Source organism: Neodiprion pinetum, chromosome 3, assembly GCF_021155775.2.
Source record: "Neodiprion pinetum isolate iyNeoPine1 chromosome 3, iyNeoPine1.2, whole genome shotgun sequence".
Classification (NCBI taxonomy): Eukaryota; Metazoa; Arthropoda; class Insecta; order Hymenoptera; family Diprionidae; genus Neodiprion; species Neodiprion pinetum.
Window position 1 is genome coordinate 31,707,314 of NC_060234.1, and position 12,794 is coordinate 31,720,107.

Below are 12,794 nucleotides of genomic sequence, written 5' to 3' on the forward strand. Positions count from 1 at the left end.
AATTCTGAACGAGATGAAATGGATGCTTCGTATATGAGACAGTATTTAACGCTGCGTAGTGATTTAAAGACCTAGAAAGGTGATAGGGAGAGAAAGAACGAAGCTGCTTAAAACTTCGAGTGTATTTTAACACACATTTGAAAGATACGAGCGAAATCTTTCATCATCCAACTGTCGCAGAACGGCAGCGTTATTAGCCGACCCGTTCACTGAAGAATATATCTTCAGTCAACGGCTGACCATCGAAGGGCCTGGCCGGTTGAGTCTGAAATCGGCAGGAGAGATGAAGTGTGTATTTCTTGTATGAAACGTGAAAACTACAAGCATTATACATCATATCATATCATCATACATCATACATCATACATCGTACATCATACATCATCATACATAGTATTAGAGTTTAATACCAAAGTTTGGATGTCGGATGTTCAGAAAGTGACGTCACCAATTCAAAATCAGCTAGCCGAATTCCTCAGTCTGGAACGAACCGCGCACTAGAGCGGACGGATGAGAGACGCGCTCCGCAAATTTCGAGTACCGGGTTCTCAACCTCCCGGATCCCGCGCTTCGGGTCCGCTACGTATTTCGAGTACCGGGTTCTCAACCTCCCGGATCCCGCGCTTCGGGTCCGCTACGCGGTGAAACTCGACTTCCAGGATAAGCGCTCCGTGGCTCCTCGTTCATGTTTATAATAAATTATTTCAATTCGTTTTTCGCGCAATCCCAAATTCGGTAGCTGTCAGTCCGCTAACAATATTTCTCGACTTCCAGGATAAGCGCTCCGTGGTTCCTCGTTCATGTTTACAATAAATTATTTCAATTCGTTTTTCGCGCAATTCAAAATTTGGTAGCTGTCAGTCCGCTGATAAAATTTCTCGACTTCCAGGATAAGCGCTCCGTGGTTCCTCGTTCATGTTTACAATAAATTATTTCAATTCGTTTTTCGCGCAATTCAAAATTTGGTAGCTGTCAGTCCGCTGATAAAATTTCTCGACTTCCAGGATAAGCGCTCCGTGGCTCCTCGTTCATGTTTATAATAAATTATTTCAATTCGTTTTTCGCGCAATCCCAAATTCGGTAGCTGTCAGTCCGCTAACAATATTTCTCGACTTCCAGGATAAGCGCTCCGTGGTTCCTCGTTCATGTTTACAATAAATTATTTCAATTCGTTTTTCGCGCAATTCAAAATTTGGTAGCTGTCAGTCCGCTGATAAAATTTCTCGACTTCCAGGATAAGCGCTCCGTGGTTCCTCGTTCATGTTTACAATAAATTATTTCAATTCGTTTTTCGCGCAATTCAAAATTTGGTAGCTGTCAGTCCGCTGATAAAATTTCTCGACTTCCAGGATAAGCGCTCCGTGGCTCCTCGTTCATGTTTATAATAAATTATTTCAATTCGTTTTTCGCGCAATCCCAAATTCGGTAGCTGTCAGTCCGCTAACAATATTTCTCGACTTCCAGGATAAGCGCTCCGTGGTTCCTCGTTCATGTTTACAATAAATTATTTCAATTCGTTTTTCGCGCAATTCAAAATTTGGTAGCTGTCAGTCCGCTGATAAAATTTCTCGACTTCCAGGATAAGCGCTCCGTGGTTCCTCGTTCATGTTTACAATAAATTATTTCAATTCGTTTTTCGCGCAATTCAAAATTTGGTAGCTGTCAGTCCGCTGATAAAATTTCTCGACTTCCAGGATAAGCGCTCCGTGGCTCCTCGTTCATGTTTATAATAAATTATTTCAATTCGTTTTTCGCGCAATCCCAAATTCGGTAGCTGTCAGTCCGCTAACAATATTTCTCGACTTCCAGGATAAGCGCTCCGTGGTTCCTCGTTCATGTTTACAATAAATTATTTCAATTCGTTTTTCGCGCAATTCAAAATTTGGTAGCTGTCAGTCCGCTGATAAAATTTCTCGACTTCCAGGATAAGCGCTCCGTGGTTCCTCGTTCATGTTTACAATAAATTATTTCAATTCGTTTTTCGCGCAATTCAAAATTTGGTAGCTGTCAGTCCGCTGATAAAATTTCTCGACTTCCAGGATAAGCGCTCCGTGGTTCCTAGTTCATGTTTACAATAAATTATTTCAATTCGTTTTTCGCGCAATTCAAAATTTGGTAGCTGTCAGTCCGCTGATAAAATTTCTCGACTTCCAGGATAAGCGCTCCGTGGTTCCTAGTTCATGTTTACAATAAATTATTTCAATTCGTTTTTCGCGCAATTCAAAATTTGGTAGCTGTCAGTCCGCTGATAAAATTTCTCGACTTCCAGGATAAGCGCTCCGTGGTTCCTCGTTCATGTTTACAATAAATTATTTCAATTCGTTTTTCGCGCAATTCAAAATTTGGTAGCTGTCAGTCCGCTGATAAAATTTCTCGACTTCCAGGATAAGCGCTCCGTGGTTCCTAGTTCATGTTTACAATAAATTATTTCAATTCGTTTTTCGCGCAATTCAAAATTTGGTAGCTGTCAGTCCGCTGATAAAATTTCTCGACTTCCAGGATAAGCGCTCCGTGGTTCCTCGTTCATGTTTACAATAAATTATTTCGATTCGTTTTTCGCGCAACCCCAAATTCAGTAGCTGTCAGTACGCTAATGAATTTTCTATAACTTTATAATATTCTCATAATCTTTCTGGTAGATTAAATCGATAAAAAAATTATATCAAACCTTACACATTATTTTTGATTTGTTCTCATGCTGAAAATATTTATTAGTATTTGGGGTATAACTCGAGGTGGTTGAAGGTGGTCGGAGGTGGACGAGAAGGAGGACGAGGAGGACGAGGATTTGTGCTGGGTGAGTAAAACACTTTTATAATATTTGATGGCAATTGTAATTATATTTCATCTGAAATATTACAAACTTGTCATGTTTACAATAAATTATTTCAATTCATTTTTTGTGCAAGCACATATTCAGTAGCTATGAATAATCTTATACAATTTATTACATTATTAATTAATTGATTAATTACATTAATCCTTACACAATATTTTTGATGTGTTCCTATACTAAAAATATTCATTACTATTCCAGGTATTACCAGAGGTGGTCGGAGGTGGACGAGGAGGAGGACGAGCTGGACGAGAAGGAGGACCAGGTGGACGAGGAGGAGGACCAGGTGGACGAGGAGGAGGCGGGGTGGGTCGTGGGAGAGGACCTCTCCTCTCCTCAGAGGAGGGGAGGGGGAGGGGCAGGGAAGGGGGAAAGGTGGACGGGGAGGGGAAAGGGAAGGGCGGGGAGGGGGGAGGGGGGGAGGGGCAGGGGAGGGGGGGAGGCAGGGAGGGAGGGAGGGAGGGGGGGCGGGAGGGAGGGGGGGAGGGAGGGCGGGGGGGGGGAGTGTAGAGGACGGATGTCGGTGCGACCCGTTAAAATTGATAGAGCAGAACACCACCCGCCCGCCCTCCAGCCCTCCCTCCCTCCCTCCCTCCCTCCCTCCCTGCCGCCCTCCCGCCCTCCCGCCCGCCCGCCCGCCCTCCCCCCGCCACGCCGCCCACCCCTCCCCTCCCCACCCATCCCATCCCATCCCCTTCCCGTCCCTTTCCCCCTCCCCACCCACCTCTCCCCCTTCCCTGCCCCTCCCCCTCCCCTCCTCTGAGGAGAGGAGAGGTCCTCTCCCACGACCCACCCCGCCTCCTCTTCGTCCACCTCGTCCTCCTCCTCGTCCACCTGGTCCTCCTTCTCGTCCAGCTCGTCCTCCTCCTCGTCCACCTCCGACCACCTCTGGTAATACCTGGAATAGTAATGAATATTTTTAGTATAGGAACACATCAAAAATATTGTGTAAGGATTAATGTAATTAATCAATTAATTAATAATGTAATAAATTGTATAAGATTATTCATAGCTACTGAATATGTGCTTGCACAAAAAATGAATTGAAATAATTTATTGTAAACATGACAAGTTTGTAATATTTCAGATGAAATATAATTACAATTGCCATCAAATATTATAAGAATATTAATTAATTAATTAATAATATAATAAATTGTATAAGATTATTCATAGCTACTGAATATGTGCTTGCACGAAAAATGAATTGAAATAATTTATCGTAAACGTGACAAGTTTGTAATATTTCAGATGAAATATAATTACAATTGCCATCAAATATTATAAAAGTGTTTTACTCACCCAGCACAAATCCTCGTCCTCCTCGTCCTCCTTCTCGTCCACCTCCGACCACCTTCAACCACCTCGAGTTATACCCCGAATACTAATAAATATTTTCAGCATGAGAACAAATCGAAAATAATGTGTAAGGTTTGATATAATTTTTTTATCGATTTAATCTACCAGAAAGATTATGAGAAGATTATAAAGTTATAGAAATTTTATTAGCGTACTGACAGCTACCGAATTTGGGATTGCGCGAAAAACGAATTGAAATAATTTATTGTAAACATGAACGAGGAACCACGGAGCGCTTATCCTGGAAGTCGAGAAATTTTATTAGCGGACTGACAGCTACCGAATTTGGGGTTGCGCGAAAAACGAATTGAAATAATTTATTGTAAACATGAACGAGGAACCACGGAGCGCTTATCCTGGAAGTCGAGAAATTTTATTAGCGGACTGACAGCTACCGAATTTGGGATTGCGCGAAAAACGAATTGAAATAATTTATTGTAAACATGAACGAGGAACCACGGAGCGCTTATCCTGGAAGTCGAGAAATTTTATTAGCGGACTGACAGCTACCGAATTTGGGGTTGCGCGAAAAACGAATTGAAATAATTTATTGTAAACATGAACGAGGAACCACGGAGCGCTTATCCTGGAAGTCGAGAAATTTTATTAGCGGACTGACAGCTACCGAATTTGGGATTGCGCGAAAAACGAATTGAAATAATTTATTGTAAACATGAACGAGGAACCACGGAGCGCTTATCCTGGAAGTCGAGAAATTTTAGTAGCGGACTGACAGCTACCGAATTTGGGGTTGCGCGAAAAACGAATTGAAATAATTTATTGTAAACATGAACGAGGAACCACGGAGCGCTTATCCTGGAAGTCGAGAAATTTTATTAGCGGACTGACAGCTACCGAATTTGGGATTGCGCGAAAAACGAATTGAAATAATTTATTGTAAACATGAACGAGGAACCACGGAGCGCTTATCCTGGAAGTCGAGAAATTTTATTAGCGGACTGACAGCTACCGAATTTGGGATTGCGCGAAAAACGAATTGAAATAATTTATTGTAAACATGAACGAGGAACCACGGAGCGCTTATCCTGGAAGTCGAGAAATTTTAGTAGCGGACTGACAGCTACCGAATTTGGGGTTGCGCGAAAAACGAATTGAAATAATTTATTGTAAACATGAACGAGGAACCACGGAGCGCTTATCCTGGAAGTCGAGAAATTTTATTAGCGGACTGACAGCTACCGAATTTGGGATTGCGCGAAAAACGAATTGAAATAATTTATTGTAAACATGAACGAGGAACCACGGAGCGCTTATCCTGGAAGTCGAGAAATTTTATTAGCGGACTGACAGCTACCGAATTTGGGATTGCGCGAAAAACGAATTGAAATAATTTATTGTAAACATGAACGAGGAACCACGGAGCGCTTATCCTGGAAGTCGAGAAATTTTATTAGCGGACTGACAGCTACCGAATTTGGGATTGCGCGAAAAACGAATTGAAATAATTTATTGTAAACATGAACGAGGAACCACGGAGCGCTTATCCTGGAAGTCGAGAAATTTTATTAGCGGACTGACAGCTACCGAATTTGGGGTTGCGCGAAAAACGAATTGAAATAATTTATTGTAAACATGAACGAGGAACCACGGAGCGCTTATCCTGGAAGTCGAGAAATTTTAGTAGCGGACTGACAGCTACCGAATTTGGGGTTGCGCGAAAAACGAATTGAAATAATTTATTGTAAACATGAACGAGGAACCACGGAGCGCTTATCCTGGAAGTCGAGAAATTTTATTAGCGGACTGACAGCTACCGAATTTGGGATTGCGCGAAAAACGAATTGAAATAATTTATTGTAAACATGAACGAGGAACCACGGAGCGCTTATCCTGGAAGTCGAGAAATTTTATTAGCGGACTGACAGCTACCGAATTTGGGATTGCGCGAAAAACGAATTGAAATAATTTATTGTAAACATGAACGAGGAACCACGGAGCGCTTATCCTGGAAGTCGAGAAATTTTATCAGCGGACTGACAGCTACCAAATTTTGAATTGCGCGAAAAACGAATTGAAATAATTTATTGTAAACATGAACTAGGAACCACGGAGCGCTTATCCTGGAAGTCGAGAAATTTTATCAGCGGACTGACAGCTACCAAATTTTGAATTGCGCGAAAAACGAATTGAAATAATTTATTGTAAACATGAACTAGGAACCACGGAGCGCTTATCCTGGAAGTCGAGAAATTTTATCAGCGGACTGACAGCTACCAAATTTTGAATTGCGCGAAAAACGAATTGAAATAATTTATTGTAAACATGAACGAGGAACCACGGAGCGCTTATCCTGGAAGTCGACAAATTTTATCAGCGGACTGACAGCTACCAAATTTTGAATTGCGCGAAAAACGAATTGAAATAATTTATTGTAAACATGAACTAGGAACCACGGAGCGCTTATCCTGGAAGTCGAGAAATTTTATCAGCGGACTGACAGCTACCAAATTTTGAATTGCGCGAAAAACGAATTGAAATAATTTATTGTAAACATGAACGAGGAACCACGGAGCGCTTATCCTGGAAGTCGAGAAATATTGTTAGCGGACTGACAGCTACCGAATTTGGGATTGCGCGAAAAACGAATTGAAATAATTTATTATAAACATGAACGAGGAGCCACGGAGCGCTTATCCTGGAAGTCGACAAATTTTATCAGCGGACTGACAGCTACCAAATTTTGAATTGCGCGAAAAACGAATTGAAATAATTTATTGTAAACATGAACTAGGAACCACGGAGCGCTTATCCTGGAAGTCGAGAAATTTTATCAGCGGACTGACAGCTACCAAATTTTGAATTGCGCGAAAAACGAATTGAAATAATTTATTGTAAACATGAACTAGGAACCACGGAGCGCTTATCCTGGAAGTCGAGAAATTTTATCAGCGGACTGACAGCTACCAAATTTTGAATTGCGCGAAAAACGAATTGAAATAATTTATTGTAAACATGAACGAGGAACCACGGAGCGCTTATCCTGGAAGTCGAGAAATATTGTTAGCGGACTGACAGCTACCGAATTTGGGATTGCGCGAAAAACGAATTGAAATAATTTATTATAAACATGAACGAGGAGCCACGGAGCGCTTATCCTGGAAGTCGACAAATTTTATCAGCGGACTGACAGCTACCAAATTTTGAATTGCGCGAAAAACGAATTGAAATAATTTATTGTAAACATGAACTAGGAACCACGGAGCGCTTATCCTGGAAGTCGAGAAATTTTATCAGCGGACTGACAGCTACCAAATTTTGAATTGCGCGAAAAACGAATTGAAATAATTTATTGTAAACATGAACTAGGAACCACGGAGCGCTTATCCTGGAAGTCGAGAAATTTTATCAGCGGACTGACAGCTACCAAATTTTGAATTGCGCGAAAAACGAATTGAAATAATTTATTGTAAACATGAACGAGGAACCACGGAGCGCTTATCCTGGAAGTCGAGAAATATTGTTAGCGGACTGACAGCTACCGAATTTGGGATTGCGCGAAAAACGAATTGAAATAATTTATTATAAACATGAACGAGGAGCCACGGAGCGCTTATCCTGGAAGTCGAGTTTCACCGCGTAGCGGACCCGAAGCGCGGGATCCGGGAGGTTGAGAACCCGGTACTCGAAATACGTAGCGGACCCGAAGCGCGGGATCCGGGAGGTTGAGAACCCGGTACTCGAAATTTGCGGAGCGCGTCTCTCATCCGTCCGCTCTAGTGCGCGGTTCGTTCCAGACTGAGGAATTCGGCTAGCTGATTTTGAATTGGTGACGTCACTTTCTGAACATCCGACATCCAAACTTTGGTATTAAACTCTAATACTATGTATGATGATGTATGATGTACGATGTATGATGTATGATGTATGATGATATGATATGATGTATAATGCTTGTAGTTTTCACGTTTCATACAAGAAATACACACTTCATCTCTCCTGCCGATTTCAGACTCAACCGGCCAGGCCCTTCGATGGTCAGCCGTTGACTGAAGATATATTCTTCAGTGAACGGGTCGGCTAATAACGCTGCCGTTCTGCGACAGTTGGATGATGAAAGATTTCGCTCGTATCTTTCAAATGTGTGTTAAAATACACTCGAAGTTTTAAGCAGCTTCGTTCTTTCTCTCCCTATCACCTTTCTAGGTCTTTAAATCACTACGCAGCGTTAAATACTGTCTCATATACGAAGCATCCATTTCATCTCGTTCAGAATTAGCGCATCCGTTATGTATTGCAGTTACTCTGAATTTTTTTCCATCCGAATACTTTTCGAAAAACAATTCCGCTCCTCCGCCCAACGCAGATGCTTCACTTGCGACCAGCTAAACCAGCGTTTCGATTCTATGCCTATGAAAATTCAAGATCGAGAGAGCAAATGAACAGTTGTTGGAATAATTATGAATACTGATGTTGTGGAATACATCGAGCGCGCGTCGAATAGAATCCCATTTCGAAATGAATAATTCTTCTCTTTTCATATCATAGCTAATCTAGTAATATAGGTCAATAGGATGGTTGGAGGTGTTCGGAAATGGTAGGAGGTGGTCGGCGCTGGCAGAAGGTGATAGGGGGTGGTCGAAAGTGGCCATTGATGGTCGGAGGTGGCAGGGGGAGGTAGGAGGCGTTCGAAAATGGTAGGACATTTCAAAAGTTAAAGTCGACGATGATTCGGTGCATCAATTTTATCGTCACAGATTTTCTTTTCCCATGAGGTATAGAGTATTCAACAACGATAATGCAGTCCTTAAAATTCATCATTCATCTCTGTCTGGAAAGCTAATTCGCAAGGCGTGGTATTCTATTCTATTTGCATTATTAGAAAAATACCCGTACTCTACATACACTGTTTCTAATCTTTTGCTACATTTGGTTGAATCCCCATGCTTCCACAGCACGAATAGTCGGAAATGTTTTTGATTATCCATAATAAAATAAAAGAAGTAACAAAGCTTAAATTTATTGTCAAAGCTCTAATGAATACATCAAACTGCGGTCGAATCAATTCATTTATTATTTGCACATGACCTCTGTATATTTGATAAATTATTCCTAAATACATTGAAACATACGTATTTATAATGAAATACCATGCAATGGGCTGTGTAAAGTATAAACTATAATTTCTATAGAATAGCTGCTTTTATGTCAACAGGGCTTTGAGACTCAGTTCAGTTCGTCCTCCTCCTCGTCCACCTCCGACCACCTCCAACAATCGCGAACCACCTCGAACAACCACCGATAACCACCTCTGGTTATGTCTTGAATACAAATAAGAATTTTTAGTATTAGAACACATCAAAAATATTGCGTAAGGATTAATATAATTTTTTTGTCGACAGATTTCACCAAGAAGATTATGAGAAAATTGTAAAAAGTAATGGAACTTTTATTAGCGCGTTGAGAGCTACCGAATTTGGGCTTGCGCGAAAAAGTAAAGTGAAATAATGTATTGTAAACATGTCAGGTTTAAAAAATTTCAAATAAAACGTAATTACAAACGCCATTCAATATTATAAAAGTGTTTTACTCACCGTGCAGAAATCCTCGTTCTCCTTGTCTTCCTCGTCTTTCTCCCCCTTGTCCTCCTCCTTGTCTACCTCGATCACCTCCAACCGCCGCCATCCGCCACCAACGACCACCCCTAACCATCTCCGACCACCTCTAACCACCGCCAACCACCTCGGGTCAAACCCCAAAGACTAATAAATATTTTCACCAATAGAACACATCAAAAATATTGTGTAAGGATTAATATAATTTTTTTATCGACACATTTCACTAAGAAGATTATGAGAAAATAATAAGAAATTATAGAAATTTCATTAGCGCATTGATAGCTCCTGAATTTGTGCTTACGCGAAAAATGAATTGAAATAATTTATTGTGGACATGACAAGTTTAACCAGAACTACGGAAAATTAGTCCGAAGGTCAAAAGTCACCAGGTCAAGGACCTGGACAGCCAGAACTACGGAGCGCTTGTCCTCGAAGTCGAGTTCCACCAGGTAGTAGACCTTAAGCGCAGAAACTACGGAGCACTTCTCCTGGAACTTGAGTTCCGCGAGAAGCGGACCCGTAGTGCAGGATCCAGGAAGTAGAAGAACCCGGTACTCGAAATCTGCGGAGCGCGATTCTCATCCGTCCGCTCTAGTGCGCGGTTGTTTCCAGACTGAGGAATTCGGCTAGCTGATTAGTATAGATCGAAGACGTCAAAAGAAAAAAAATTTTGGGTGACATCACTTTCTGAACATCTGAACTTTGGTTTCGAACTTCAATACTATGTATGATGTATGATGACATCATATGATGTATAATGATTTTAGTTTTCGCATTTCAGACAAGAAGTACGCACTTTATCTTTCCTGCTGATTCCAGACTCGTGCGGCTAGGCCCTCCGATAGTCAGCCGTTGACTAGACATATTCCTCAGTTAACGGGTTAGCTAATAACGCTGCCATTCTGCGTCAGTTGAATGATATAAATATTTGATCGTACCTTTCGAATGTGTATTAAAATACACTCGAAGTTTCAAGATGCTTCGCTCTATCTCACCCTATCAAAAAAAAAAATCGCCGGCAATCACCTTATAGGTCTTCAAATCAGGAAACTGCGTTAAATACTGTCTCATATACGGAGCATCCATTTCATCGCGATCGAAATTAGCGCATCCGAGATGCATTACAGTTACTCTGAATTTTTTTCCATACGAACACTTTTCGAAAAACAATTCTGCTTCTCTACCCAACGTAGATACTTCACTTGCGACTAGCTGAAACAGCGTTTCGATTCTATGCCGACGAAAATTCAAGATCGAGAGAGCAAATGAAAAGTTGTTGGAATAATTATGAATATTAATGTTATGGAATACATCGAGCGCGTGTCGAATAGAATCCCATTTCGAAATGAATAATTCTTCTATTTTCATATAATAGCCGATTATTGTGGATAATCTAGTTTGTCTCCTGGAATATTATAAAATTTATAGCATGCATCACATATTAATCGCAAATGGAATATATATATCAATATCGTACATGGACCGCATATGCATGTATACTTTTTGGTCTCTGCATCATTATCTCATCTGATCTGTTATTATTCATGATCTATGCATACATTCTTCTCTCGGGTACCTATACTTTAATTAAATCACTGTTTTGCTACGAATTTTGGATGAAATTTATTCTCATCAATAATTTCTTGCATCGCCGACAAGTCGGTCAGTACACACAGGCTAAGTACTAGCTTCGACTAACCATTGCGAAGACTGTGTTACTGGGAAGGTGAATGCAGCCAGTATCGGGTCAAAATCGGTAACTCTCTGATGTTCTGCAATATGTTTCCAACAATACCGTTGGAATATCTCACAGAGCGATTTTCGGTTGTCACATCTAAGCCCATCGGGGCAACTGTCTTTATATTCTTCATCCAATGGTAAGGCTAACCCCTTTCCATTTTTGGCGAAAATTTTAGCGATTTTGAGAAGTGCTGGAATAAATTAATTGTAGCACTATTCCGACGTAATTTTGCGAGAGAAATCGATTGGGCGCAGTCCCAATACGCTGCGATCAACGCATCAAAAGATACAGCCAAAAAACGAAAACCTGAATTTTCGACATTTTTCAGCAGGTGCTTTTTCGCTCGCCATTTCTCTCCTGTCGATCTCACGCTCTTTTCGCTGCGTTTTCTGAGTTCCTTGGGTCCCAATTGGTCGGAGAAGAGTCATACGAATCAATTCGGAGACGAAAAATTTTTTGGTAAAAAAAAAAAGGAAGGTTAACCCCTTTGAATTTTTGGCGAAAATTTTGGCGATTTTGAAAAGTGCTGGAATCAATTCTCGAAATCGAGAAATTCGAGAAATCGATTGATCGCAGTTCCAATACGCTGCGATCGACGCAACGAAAGTTAGAGCCGAAAAACCGGAACCTAAGTTTATCCCATTTTTCAACTGGTGCTTTTTCCTTCGTAATTTCTCTCCTGTTGATCCCACGCTCTTTTCGCTGCGTTTTCTGAGTTCCTAAGGGTCCAATAAGTCGGGTGAGGGTCATTTAAATCGAATCCGAGACCTAAAATTTTCGCCTCAAAAAATGAAGAAAAAGCAAGGCTAAGCCCTTACCATTTTTGGCTAAAATTTTTGCGATTTTGAAAAGTGCTGGAATAAATGATTTGTAGCACTATTCCGACGTAATTTTGCGAGAGAAATCGATTGGGCGCAGTCCCAATACGCTGCGATCAACGCATCGCAAGTTAAAGCTTCAAACACTTTAGTATCTTATGTTAACGGTTGTACGTACAGCCGGCAGGATAAAAATATACTTTACGCATAATTGGAGAGGACTCTCGGTGTCGCTATATCCTTCACTGTCTACGGACGCCATCTTATGAAATACCTATAAAACTAAAGTTAATTGAAAAGCTTTGTATTCGCTCGAAGCATTCGCTTACTTCTCGGGTGGTGAACTTTTCGCTTCACATCAGGCACTAACTGCCGGTTGAATCGGGTATGCAATTGCCGTGCGTAGTGCACTGTTCATGGAATGGTAAGACTCAGTGTTGCAGATATTGCAGATTCCTGATACC